Source organism: Macrobrachium rosenbergii, chromosome 23, assembly GCF_040412425.1.
Source record: "Macrobrachium rosenbergii isolate ZJJX-2024 chromosome 23, ASM4041242v1, whole genome shotgun sequence".
In the NCBI taxonomy this organism is placed as follows: Eukaryota; Metazoa; Arthropoda; class Malacostraca; order Decapoda; family Palaemonidae; genus Macrobrachium; species Macrobrachium rosenbergii.
In genome coordinates, this window is record NC_089763.1 from 5,472,723 (window position 1) to 5,484,824 (window position 12,102).

Genomic DNA, 12,102 nt, shown 5'->3' on the forward strand with positions numbered 1-12,102 from the left:
ATATTATCATTCATATATATAATACATATTAAATATATATATATATCAAAATGAAATGTTGTATATATATATATATATATATTATATCGACAGGCCTATATATATATATATATATTACAATGGTATATAACCTATTGCATATCATATATATATATATATATATATATATATATAACATCTCCCAAATATTGTATATATATATATATATATACTATATGTATGTATGTATATATATTGTATATATATATATATATATATATATATATATATATATATATATTATATATATATATATATATATGCCAGCCCCCTATTATATTATTCGTCTTATATATAATATATATAGATATAATAATATATATATCCATATATATATGTATAAAGAAATATACGTATATATATTATATATATATATATATATATATATATATATATATATATATATATATATTGAATGTTCAACGGGTGTGTCTTCATCTTTGGTCTTCAGAAAGTTCTTCAAACTTCAATACAAACCACCATTAATGATGAACCCACTGAATATAACAGTTTTATCCTGGCCGATTATGCTTTTTTTCTCCATTTCCTGCGAAAGTGGTCCTCATGACTATCTTAAATCTCGTAGTCCCTTTCGGCTTCCTATAGCTCCGTCCATTGATGACATTCATTCGGTTCCTTCCTCGCCGAATGACTCCACCTGAACTGAGTTAGAATACCCTTACATGTCACATGAGTCGACTCTGTCCCAAAGAATAGAGGAACCTTAAATTAGACTTTTTTTCACTAGTCACATCATTCGAAGGACTCTGCTTCACTGATCTCCTCATTGGTTCCCCTCAACTAACTTCATCTGAATGACTGGACGTGGCTTAAATAACAATCTTCTATTCATGATTTCTGAGTCAGACCCCATAAACGACGTGCATCGATCGTCGAAGATATTCCAATTAATGAAAGGGACAATTTCGTTTATCAGCATATTTTCTTCTCCATTTCCTTTGTGGTTGTTTAAAACTCAAGAATTATAAAAATATTTTCAATCGCATTATGGAGACGACTTAGAGTTGTATTTAATCTCTTGTATTAATAATATATTGTTAAAACTCCTTAAATTTACAATAACTGTTTCAAAGGTAGAGAAAACAGAGGAACACTTAATGAGCAGAAATCCTGTAAGGGCTGAATATGCTCCAAAGAGAAACCTCTATCCTTTAAAGCCAATTTTTGGTATCATAATTATTTCTGAAGATACTTTAATCTTTTGTTTTCAGTTTCCGTAACACATCCGCGATGATTAAACCCTTTTTCTCTAAATTTTCAACCTCTAAAAGATCCCAGAAGGTACACTGTTTTCACTTGAAATTAAGCATTGGTTGCCAGTCACAAGGACCTCCTTTGGCAGCCATAAACTTTTGCTTAATCACACCAACAAATAAATATTCCAACAAGTAAAAGAATAAGACATCATAATAGATAATATGCTTCTAACTTCAAAAACTGCTAATATTTCTCAAATTGGTTGATCTGGTTTATTCTAGCAGAATTCGTCTTTGTGTATTATTGTTATTAATTGTTATTATTAATTATTATTATTAGTCACAAGTGCTAATAATAATAATTAATAATAATGATAATGAAAATAGTAATAATAATAGTGAACGTTCCTTTTTAATCGAATATTTCCGAAATATAAAAATAAAGTTAACTTTTGCTTCAAAAAAATCCAATCTAGTCGTGCTTATAAGATACCTTGGAGATGCTTGGGTATTTTCTAAATATTTCAGAACGAAAATCCCATAAACCCAAAAGAAAACTTTATGAAAGCCTTTATGTTATAGTCATCAAAAGTTATTCTTTAATGATCACCTTATTACCACAATGTTACGCAGAGCTTTAAATTGGTTTTTGCAGTATATTCATTGTTCCATGGGCGAAGTTAGAGGAATTAGCCAAGGAAGCGTTTATAAGTACTGTTAACCAATTACCTTTTAATCTTTAGTACTTTTGTTTACCGATTACCTTTTAATCTTTAGTTCCCAAACACAGAAAGGACACTGATAGCAATAGCCTACATTGGATTTAGCATCTATTTCCATTCTTCCCTGATTCTGTATAAGCTGCTGTTGTTCAAAAAATAAAAACCTTCTGCAGATTTGTATGTCTTGCTTTTGTAAACAGAAGAAAATAAAATCTACAGCAAATATTGTACATTCAGTCAGTGCTTTTCTGTAGAAATTCCTTTATCAATAAATATTTTTAAAAAAATAATCTTACATGGCTCTCACAAGAAAAATATTTCCCATTCTAACGTTTCGCTATATATATCTAATCTATCTATATATATATATATCTATATCTATATCTATATATATATATATATATATATATATATATATATATATATATATATATATATATATATATATATATATATATATATATATATAAATAAAGTTTTTATAGAAATATTTCAAATGAATTTGTTTAGATTAAGACAGTTGCCTTTCCCTTTCTGAGGCATGTTGAACGAACTGTTAAAGAACTGTAATGAAAGCTTTTAAAAAACTTTAGTCGCCGGCCTTTTTTGTGTCTGTTTGTGTGTTATAATGGAGACTGAAACGAAGAGACGGACAAGAATAAAGTTCTGGAAGGAAAAATGATTCTGATCTGCTCAGAGACGTAAATACTGGAAAAATCATTATCATCTCTGTTAATTTTTCAACTAACTTCGTACTCTGGAAATTGTCGATGTCTTCATCGAAATCTGATGGAATCATTACTCGTGAGGAAAAATGGTCTCATCTGCCTTGAGATGTGCTTTGTGATTGCAGTGAAATGGAGAGATACATCATCCTCAGAATCCCCGTAACGTTCTCTTTGCGCTTGAAGAGATTCACTGGATAAGGAGAGACAGACTTCGTCTTCGATTCAGTCTACTTTCCTTCGATTAATTTCGCAGTTATTCTTCTGTTGGAATCATAAAGTTAAAGTTGTTGATTTCAGTCCTCCCACAGGAAGCTGACGTCTCACTCTCCGCTCCTTGACTGGGAGTGACCGCTGGTCCCCGAGACTACGAGGCCAACACGCCATATAGTTATGACTATTATCTGGTTTTTATATACGTTAAATTAGTTCAAAGAAATACCCAAACGCGCATTTCTGATTAATTTCTATCATTAAAGAAAAATCATTTTAATACTATCATTTGAACACTATGATCAGCGATAGTACTTAAATGCTTGTTCTTCAGTAGCCTATGCAGATACAACTGAAGATCTATAGATTAGCCAAGTATTAAAAGCGCTTCAGAAAGAGATGAAAGTAATGAAAACTCTAAATCATTTAATTTCTAAAAAAAAAAAAAAAAAAGTAACTTTTTCCCGTGATTAAGAACCTAGTTTGCTCATTCGTACGGGAATACTCGCATACGTTTGCATACTGACGAGTATTCGTATGTTCGTGCAACTATTTATTAGAAACAACGTTCTCCAAAGCTCAGTACCTCTCTCAAAATACACAGACCTGCAAGTCAGACGATGCATATGTGCATTTGCATACATGGATAGATTTTTAGTTAACAATATATATATACATATTTTTTTGGTATAAAAATGAACATATCATAGAGTACTAAAACTACAAAAATTAATTGATAGGTTGATGGACAATTTTTGAATTTAAATCCTGATCCCGTCGATCACCAAGTGTCAAGTTTGGTGACCAATCACCAATGTTACAGATGTTTCACACGAGTTACCTACTCAACGGAGATTATTTCGCTACTAACCAGACAATAAATAAAAAAAACATAAAAAAATTGTTAAACACTTTTATTAAAATGCACTCAAAAGTAAAAAATAATTTTTGAGACACCAGGATTTTCTTACAATTAATCATGCAATCATGGAATCGCTACAAGAAAAGAAATATATATATTTTTTTATTTCTTGTAGCATTTCTTTACACGTATGGCGCCTTCGCTTTTATTTTGTAGACATGATTAATTATAAGAAAATTCTGTTATGTCTCAAAAAATTATTTTCTACTTTTTAGTGGATTTTAATAAAAGCGTGTTTAAATTTTTCTATTTTTCATTTTATACTTTTTAGTTTTGACACAAATTGTAACCGATTTAGACTGTAGCTAGTAAAATTGACCGTGATACCCTGTCGAGCCAAAGAAGGTTTGAAAAATATTCTACCGAGTCAAAGAAGGTATGAAAAAGCCGAAAGATTTTCATACAAATCCTGAGATACTGGGAGAGGTCACTGTAGGGTCACTAGAGGTCACTGATGACCTACTGATCATGTGTAAGGTTATACTTAACCAGGATTGAGTACCATGCAAAATTTCAAGTCCATTGACGAAGGGGACGGGCCGAAAATTGGGTTACAAGTTTTGACTCAAACAGACGCAGAAGTCAAGTTAAATAAAAGCATGTAAAGAAGTCAAGTTACTTAAAGCATGTAAAGAAGTCAAGTTACTTAAAACATGTAAAAACAAAACCTTGATATAACTGAGGTATAAAAATTAAGATATTTTAGTTATTTATTCGTAATTGAATATTTCTGTAGCAAATTTGTTTTTTAATAAATATATTTTATTATATGACTTATATACATCACATAAAATGTTAAGGCATGATTTTACTATTGCTCTCATTTGAGAACAATATTTTGAAAATGATCGGTTATAACAAGATATCCTACTTGTGGCTGCGTGAGGAAGAAGACCTCCCTTAACTAGTTATCCTGTTTAAACCAAAAAATCAGCCTTCAGTGTTAGTCAGTTTCACAGCAAAGTTCACAAAAAATGCATATGTGATAGGCTAATGCTTTCAATCGACACCATTTTCACTTAAGATTTTGATTGCGAATGTTTGATGTAATAAAATTTTTCAGATGAAGGGGCTCAAATAAAAAAATGGGAAAATTTTCCCATGTGGGAACACTGGTCTTGCGCTTCATATAGTGTATTACACGATTTCAGATTTGTTTTCTCCTCTCTCTCTAATGTCTCTCTCATAGACTACATAATATGTATGTATATATATATATATATATATATATATATATATATACTATATATATACATATATATAGTCCTTGAGGAATATATATATATATATATATATATATATATATATATATATATATATATATATATATATATATATATATATATATATATATATGTGTGTGTGTGTGTGTGTGTGTGTGTGTGTGTGTGTGTGTGTGTGTGTGTTTGTGTGTGTGTGTGTGTTTATCTTATAAACTTCCTAGAGAGTGTATGTATTGGGGAAAATCGGATGACACAGCCATTCCCATTATATATCTCATAAAGAATGTCCAGCAACAGATTAAGAGAGCTGAAGCAATCTTGCTTGTTGCAGACAACAAGAACACAGATAAGACAGATAAAATTGCAAAATTACGACCAAAAATGAACTTAGCCAATAAATCACATAAGCAGTTTGAAGTTTTCCATGAAAATCTTTCAACTTATAATAGGAGCTACCTTATTTTGGTCATCATAACTGTAAAATGTTCATCCAGTGGGGACCCTTATGCATTCGACGTGTATTGCGGTAAAAGCGTTTCAGAGAGAGTCGTCCTCTACGAATGACAGTGGTTGAAGACATGCTGTCTTGTGTTACAGGTTTTACTTGTCAGTGTGTTTTTTGACAATTTTTTCACATCACACGACCTCATGGTAAGGTTGCAAGGGAGGTGTACGAGAGCAGCTGGAACAACAAGGGAAAACAGACAAAAAGTTTCCAGTGTTACATTCAAAATTGATGAAGAAAAATAGATCTTGGTGCATATTTAATTGTTATTATGATGGAAAAGTACTTGCTATCTAATGGAATGGCTATCGTCCTGTTAAAGTAGTTAGCCTACTAATTTTTATTCGGACAAACCTTTAGTCAGTGTTGAATGCTAGAAAAAAAGTCTGACAAAAAGAGTTTTAGTTAAGCATCCTTAGCCAATTCAGGCTTGAACAAACATGGATCGACTTTATAACGCCCCTGCTGATAGGTCAAAGAAATGGTATTTTCCTGTGTTTTCAGCTTTTTTTTTTTTTTAGTAATAATGATGCTACGCATTACTGCTTGGGTTCTTGAGAGGAAGGTATCAGAAGTAAAATTAGACTAGCTTGCTTTTACCAGAAGTGGTTTTAGATGCTTAAAGACTTACTTACGCTCTAACGAAGATACATGACTTATCCTGGTGGCACCAAAATGCGCAAAATTAGAACATAGCATGTGTCCGTAGCAAGTGCAAAACAAGGTCGCAAAAGAAAGCCAGAATGTGTTTTGAATGCAAAGTGATGCTTTAAGTTAAGTATATCTTAGTTTAACCAGAACACTGAGCTGATTAACAGCTCTCCTAGGGCTGGCCTGAAGGATTAGATTTATTTTTACGTGGCTAAGAACCACTGGTTACCTAGCAACGAGACTCTTACAGCTTATTGTGGAATCCGAACCACATTATAGCGAGAAATGAATTTCTATCACCAGAAACAAATTGCTTTGTTCTTCACTGGTCGCTCGGAGATTCGAACTCACGACCAACAGAGTGGTAGTTGAGAACGGACCGCTACCCAGCGAGGAACTAGTGATGCTTTAGAGGCATTGTATAAAGAAACTCATAATCATAAAATATTTCGTGATTTATTTAGCAATACAATATCAAAATAAGATCATTTTCTTTTTCATTTTACGAAAGCTTCATAAAACTTGAATTTGATTTGATACACGGAATAAAATAGAGCCCCAAAATAATGAGCTCTGAATGCAAAGTGATTATCATAAAAAAAGAAATCCTTTCTTTTTTCAAATGCACTGCCAGAATTTTGCTCTTGTTATTTTGAAAATCCTCATTCTCTGCACCTTTTCCCACTTCTATGTGGGGTCGATGTTTCTGACAGCTTTCATCCACCTGGCTCGGTCAAACACATCGTCCTCTGACAGTTGTTTGTCTCTCAGATCTTCTCAAACTACATCCATCCACCTTCGCTTTGGTCTTCCTCTTGCTCTCCCACCAGGCACCTCCATCTGCATCACTCTCCTCCCTACGTATGTCTCATCCCTTCTCATCACATGGCCATACCACTGCAGTCTTCTTTCCTGACCTTCTTTGATAGTTCTACGACTTTAGTAGTCCCTCTTATTCTTTCATTTTTGACCCTGTCCATTTCTGTTACTCCACATCTCCACCTGAGCATTTTCATCTCTACCACATCCAATTTCTTCTCTCGCACTCTCTTTACCGGCCATATTTCTGCTCCATACATCAAAGCTGGTCTCACTACTGTCTTATACAGTACACTCATCCTTTCACCTTTATATTGATTTGGCGGTCACACAAGACATCTGATATCTTTCTCCAATTTTTCCACCCAGCCTGCACTCTGTGTGTTATTTCTACATCCAAATTTCCATCACCAGGTAGTATTGAACAAAGATACTTAAATTTTTCTACTCCGTTCGACCATGCCCCTCCCATATTAATCTTGGAACCTTGAACTTCATTAAAACTTAGGTTTTCACCCTTCTTCCCACTGATCTTTAAACCTCTGTCTTCCAGTACCTTCCTCCATTGCTCTAGTTTTTACTCCACTACCCATCTATTGGTGCTGCATAACACGGTGTCATCAGCAAACAACATGCAGCAGGGTGATTGATCTCCTGTTCCTTGAGATAGCACATCCATTATCAGGTCAAAAAGATATGGACTTTTAAAGTAGATCCCTGATGTAAACCAACTCCTACTGGTATCCATTCAGCTAACCCAAAACTGCTTCTCACCTGCATTTTTGCTCCTTCATACATATCTTGGACCAACCTCACATACTTCTCCGGTGTTCCCTTTACTTGTGTGTACTCTATCGTATGCCTTTTCCAGATCTATGAATACTATGAGCAGTCCTTTCTGTTTTTCCCCATGTTTTTCCATCATCTGTCAGAGGGCAAACACTGCATCTGTCGTTCCTCTTCCTGGCATGAAACTAAACTGTTCTTCACCTGCAGATGTTTCTTCTCTAATTCTTTTGATCCATTATTCTTTCCCAGATTTTCATGGTGTGAGACATTAACTTTATTCCTCCGTAGTTTGCAAGAACCTGATGTCACCCTTCTCTTTATAGATAGGCACAATAAAGCTTTCTCTCCATTCTCTTGGTATCTTTTCCTCACTGTATATTTTCTTTGCTAGGTCCCACAGCATGTCTGTTCCTTCTTCTCCCAGGCTCTTCCACACCTCTGCAGGAATTCCATCTGGTCCTATTGCTTTACCATTTTTCATCTTCTTTGGTGTCTTCTTTACTTCCTTCCTGCTAATAGTATGTGTCATACCAAGGTTATGGAATCCATCTTCAAAGAATTTTCTAGAATTTTCGTTTTTTAAGAGATGCTCATAATATTCTTTCCACCTCTTCTTTACCTTATCCTCGTTGCATAAAACTACTCCATTCCCATTCTTAACCTGTTTTATAAGGAGTAATCTTTGGTGTTCTTGTCCCTCGACTTTACGGTTCAATGAATTTTTCTATCACCCTCAAGTGTTTTCAGCTCTTTGTACATGTCATCTAATGCTCTTGCCTTTTCTTGTGCAACTGCCTTCTTTACTTGTTTCTTATATCTTTAGTACCTCTTCTTATCCTCTTGCTGTCCATACTTTTCCCAGATCTTTTTTGCCTCTTTTTTGGCTTTCACCACCTCTTTCACTTCATCATTCCACCACCAGGTTTCCTTATCATCAGCAGGTTTCTTTATAGATGTCTTTCCCAATACCTCTCCACCCAATCTCATCATCACCATACAGCTGTAATTCCACCATTCTTGCACTCCCTCTAGCATTCTAACTTCCCTCAATAGTCTCTCCTTAAATCCCTGCCCCACTTCCTCCTCTTGTGTCAGCTTCCACTACTTGACTGTTGATGAGACACATGCAGGCCTAACTTTTACTGTGTTCTTTATTTCCAAGCCCATTACCACCACCCCCTTGTGCTGTACTGCCACACATTCAGGATTTTAAATTTTACAATATCTCACCTCTCTCAGATGTGATCTTCCACACATGAGGAAGTCAATTTGACTTTCTCTTGCTCCACTATTGTATGAGATGTACTGTTTTCTTCCTTTTCAAACCAGGTGTTGACAATAGCCAAATCAAATGACTCTCTCTCCCTCTTCATTTCTCTCTCCAACTCCCCAGCCACCATGCACCCTTTCAATACCCTCGCTAGTCCTTCCTACATGTCCATTCATGTCACCACCAATATTAATCTCTCTTCTGCTGGTATTTCACAGACAATTGTCGGTCCATTTCCTCCCAAAATGCCTCTTTCTCAACTTCATCACACCCTACTTGAGGGGCATAAGCACTCACGATTTTGACTATTTTTCCACCTAGGCACAAATTCAAAACCATTGCTCTGTTGCTTGTCCTCTTCACGCTTATTATGCTGTCTTTTAAGGTTTTTGATAGAATTATTCCCATTCCATTTCTACTTCCCTTTATTTGTTCTGCTATAGGAGTTTATATCTATATCTCAGCTCTCTCGCTTTATTTCCCTTCCATCTAGTCTTCTGCACACACAAAGTGCTTATCCTTCTTCTCTCCATCAGATCTGCTATCTCTCTTCCCTTTCCAGTCATTGTCCCCACGTTCAGAGTTCCAACTGTCAAAGCAACAACCATCTTCCTTCTCCTCACTCTTCTCATTTTTTGGACTCGCTTATTTAACTGTGGGCGCCCACTACTCAGTAGCCCTTGCCCATTTATCACAGGGGGCAGGCGAGGCCCCTGCGCATCACCTACGGGGAACGCCCTAGCACTATCCGATTTCTGATGAAAGTCAGCTGTTATATTTGGTTTTGGCTGGATTTTATAGCCTGATGCCCTTACTGACACCTACCCTTCCCATTTATCTGGGCTTGGGACCGGCACTGAGTTGGACTGGCTTGTCCCCCACAGTGGCTGGGTTGCTCTTGTTATTTTCAAATCTATAATATAAAATTGAAATTGTTTTAATATGCAGAATAGAATAAAGTTCTTCAGATTAAAAATAACTCTTTGTTTCTTATTGTCAAATTCTTTATTATATTGCACACGTGGTCATTGTTCCCATTTGGGAACATGTTATATTTTAAAAACTACATTGTATATGGTAACATGTTCTCTTGTGTTGCGCTGCGCTCACCCTATATTCAAACATATATCTCATTGGTCATTAATTAGTTGCTGATGTATAACAATTAAGTTCTTTAAAGGTAAATGAATAATTCTGTACCAAAATTAGTTTTTTTAATAAATATATATTATTATATGATGGACTTTATTATATCACTTACATACTCGGTATAGAATCATAAGATATTATTTTACTTTAAACCATTATTGCATATTAGACTTGAAAATATAATTTTTCTGTTTTCATGCGTGCCTGGAACGTTTCTGACATTAGTTTTGTTAGCAAATGAGTACTTTTAGACGTGGTAAACCCCATGCTTTCATCCTACAATTCGGGGTTAAGGAAAACACAAAACAAACGAAACACATATACATTAACCCCAGTGATAGTTTCATTTAGGTCAGTTTATGGAATGTTTTGAAGCTAACATCATACACTATGGTAAGGACCTGGTATTCTAGGTTAGGTTAGGTGTGGTTAGTTAGGTCATTTGCTAATGAAACGAAAGTCAGAAAAGTTAAAATCACATACTAAAACGGGAAAATTATGTTTTCTGTCCATAATGTGGTAATGGTTTAAAGTAAAATTTTACTAATAATAATACATAAACTGACAAATAAGCATCTGTTCATAAAAGAACAAAGAGCCTCTTTTAATGCCTTTTTTGTGCTATTACTTTTTTTTCCATTTTAAAATAAGAGTAAGCACATTACATTTGGTTTGACCATTGCAAAAGTTCAAGAATAATTTAATAATGTGAAGGAGTACTTCCACGCAAAAATTCAGCTGCCTACCTACCAAAGATTAGGAGTAATAAAAATTTAATTATGCTTTTTTACCATTATTTAAAAAAATTATATCTAGATGACTGTAGACCTCTGTTTTTCACAGGTGAGTATATGAAAGTCAGTTCATTTTTTTGTATTACATGACATAATTACTGACGTAAAGAAATAGGTAAGGAACTTTCGCTGGAACTTATTTATTTAGAAATTCAAAAATAAATTCTCTTCAATCATTGTAATGATACGCAAAATACATAAACTTGGAGGGAGCATATTCTGGTTTCCTTACCGATAAGAACTTAATATTGATGGAATATGATTTAAAATTTGGAGCAATCCCCGCAACCATAATTTCAAAACTTAATTTTTTTTTCATAATGGAGTCTTATTCCATCTCCTCGTCCATTCTGTCCACATGACCGAACCCACTCAGAATACTAGGGTCATTCCTACGCTATCCTTTTCACTACTGTTAACTATCTATTTTTTTTATTTTTACCAGATCGCTTCTTCTTACGTATCCAAAGCAAGCGGTTCATCATTCTTTCATTCACATGTCAGGTTTCCATAGACAATTCAAAGCTCGTCTCCGTCTCTTTGTCTTTTTGTACAGATCCCACTGCATTCCTCGCTCCCTAATTAACTCATTTTACCCTCATTCATTATATTTACTAAGGAATATTGTTAGGATTCATCTATTGGGTTCAAGTGATCCATCATAAAAGACGTCCTATAATAGCATTATTGTGATATCTCATTTACTATTTGCTTATAGTATCTAAAACCCCAGTCAGTTTAAGCTCAATATGCAGAGGTTCACGACACCCCCATAACATAATATCACGCATCCATTGTCAGAACAGAAACAACTGACAAAGGCAGCATGCGGCAAATAGTTCTTAGCCAGTGACAATTGCATTAACCAAAGCCACTTATAACTAACGGGCTAACGGGAACAATAAGATAAAATAAAATTTGGCTGAAATACACTGACATAGGACAATTATAAGTCTTCAGAAGAGGTTACTGTTTTTAAGCTCGTAAATCCAGAGGCCCTTGTTATACAAACAGATCCAAAGGGTACGATTATTCACGTTTCACTTGCCTCCAAAGTAAACTAA